The sequence below is a fragment of the Arachis stenosperma genome, chromosome 3 (assembly GCF_014773155.1).
Source record: "Arachis stenosperma cultivar V10309 chromosome 3, arast.V10309.gnm1.PFL2, whole genome shotgun sequence".
In the NCBI taxonomy this organism is placed as follows: domain Eukaryota; kingdom Viridiplantae; phylum Streptophyta; class Magnoliopsida; order Fabales; family Fabaceae; genus Arachis; species Arachis stenosperma.
This window is the reverse complement of record NC_080379.1, coordinates 2,993,179-2,995,243: the sequence shown is the minus strand read 5'-3', so window position 1 is coordinate 2,995,243 and position 2,065 is coordinate 2,993,179. Positions and strand designations below refer to the sequence as shown.

Below are 2,065 nucleotides of genomic sequence, written 5' to 3'. Positions count from 1 at the left end.
AGAGAAGCTCTTCATGCTTCTTCTCCATGATGATAGAGGGATATCCTTGGGCCTTAAACACCATGGATTCTTCATTCACTTGAATGATCAACTCTCCTCTATCAACATCAATCACAGCCTTTGCTGTGGCTAGGAATGGTCTGCCAAGGATGATGGATTCATCCATGCACTTCCCAGTCTCTAGGACTATGAAATCAGTAGGAATGTAATGGTCTTCAATCTTCACCAAAACATTCTCTATAAGTCCATGAGCTTGTTTTCTTGAATTGTCTGCCATCTCTAATGAGATTCTTGCAGCTTGCACCTCAAGGATCCCTAATTTCTCCTTTACAGAGAGGGGCATGAGGTTTACACTTGCCCCTAAGTCACACAAGGCCTTCTTGAAGGTCATGGTGCCTATGGTACAAGGTATAGAAAACTTCCCAGGATCCTGCCTCTTTTGAGGCAGTTTCTGCCTAGACAAGTCATCCAGTTCTTTGGTGAGCAAGGGAGGTTCATCCTCCCAAGTCTCATTTCCAAATAACTTGTCATTTAGTTTCATGATTGCTCCAAGGTATTTAGCAACTTGCTCTTCAGTGACATACTCATCCTCTTCTGAGGAAGAATACTCATCGGAGCTCATGAATGGCAGAAGTAAGTCCAATGGAATCTCTATGGTCTCATTTTGAGCCTCAGATTCCCATGGTTCCTCATTGGGGAACTCACTGGAGGCCAGTGCACGCCCATTGAGGTCTTCCTCAGTGGCGTTCACTGCCTCTCCTTCCTCCCAGAATTCGGCCATGTCTATGGCTTTGCACTCTCCTTTTGGATTTTCTTCTGTATTACTTGGGAGAGTGCTAGGAGGGAGTTTAGTAACTTTCTTGCTCAGCTGACCCACTTGTCCTTCCAAATTTCTGATGGAGGACCTAGTTTCATTCATGAAACTTTGAGTGGTCTTTATTAGATCAGAGACCATTGTTGCCAAGTCAGAAGTATTCTGCTTAGAACTCTCTGTCTGTTGCTGAGAAGATGATGGAAAAGGCTTGCCATTGCTAAACCTGTTTCTTCCACCATTATTGTTATTGAAACCTTGTTGAGGTCTCTCTTGATTCTTCCATGAGAGATTTGGGTGATTTCTCCATGAAGAATTATAGGTGTTTCCATAGGGTTCTCCTAGGTAATTCACCTCTTCCATGGAAGGGTTCTCAGGATCATAAGCTTCTTCCTTAGATGAAGCATCCTCAGTACTGTTTGGTGCATTTTGCATTCCAGACAGACTTTGAGAAATCAAATTGACTTGTTGAGTCAATATCTTATTCTGAGCCAGTATGGCATTCAGAGCATCAATCTCAAGAACTCCTTTCTTCTGATTAGTCCCATTGTTCACAGGATTCCTTTCAGAAGTGTACATGAATTGGTTATTTGCAACCATTTCAATCAGCTCTTGAGCTTCCGCAGGCGTCTTCTTCAGATGAAGAGATCCTCCTGCAGAGCTATCCAAGGACATCTTAGATAGTTCAGAGAGACCATCATAGAAAATACCTATGATGCTCCATTCAGAAAGCATGTCAGAAGGACATTTTCTGATCAATTGTTTGTATCTTTCCCAAGCTTCATAGAGGGATTCTCCATCCTTTTGTCTAAAGGTTTGGACTTCCACTCTAAGCTTACTCCATCTTTGTGGTGGAAAGAATTTTGCCAAGAAGGCATTGACTAGCTTTTCCCATGAGTCCAGGCTTTCTTTAGGTTGAGAGTCCAACCATATTCTAGCTCTGTCTCTTACAGCAAAAGGGAATAGCATCAGTCTATAGACCTCAGGGTTAACCCCATTAGTCTTGACTGTGTCACAGATTTGCAAGAATTCAGCTAAAAACTGATGAGGATCTTCCATTGGAAGTCCATGGAACTTGCAATTCTGTTGCATTAGAGAAACTAATTGAGGCTTAAGCTCAAAGTTGTTTGCTCCAATGGCAGGGATAGAGATGCTTCTCCCATAAAAATCAGGAGTAGGTGCAGTAAAGTCACCCAGCACCTTCCTTGCATTGTTTGCATTGTTGTTGTTTTCTGCTGCCATGTTTTCTTCCTT

General features: G+C 42.6%; 1 non-coding gene across 1 annotated transcript; it reads left to right on the top strand.

Annotated features, from left to right (window-relative positions):
• The first annotated feature begins 1,540 nt into the window (after window positions 1-1,540).
• On the top strand, window positions 1,541-1,648 carry LOC130972570 (small nucleolar RNA R71). The gene has a single exon (XR_009083732.1). It is a non-coding gene; the product is annotated as a small nucleolar RNA R71 (small nucleolar RNA).
• Window positions 1,649-2,065: the final 417 nt, after the last annotated feature.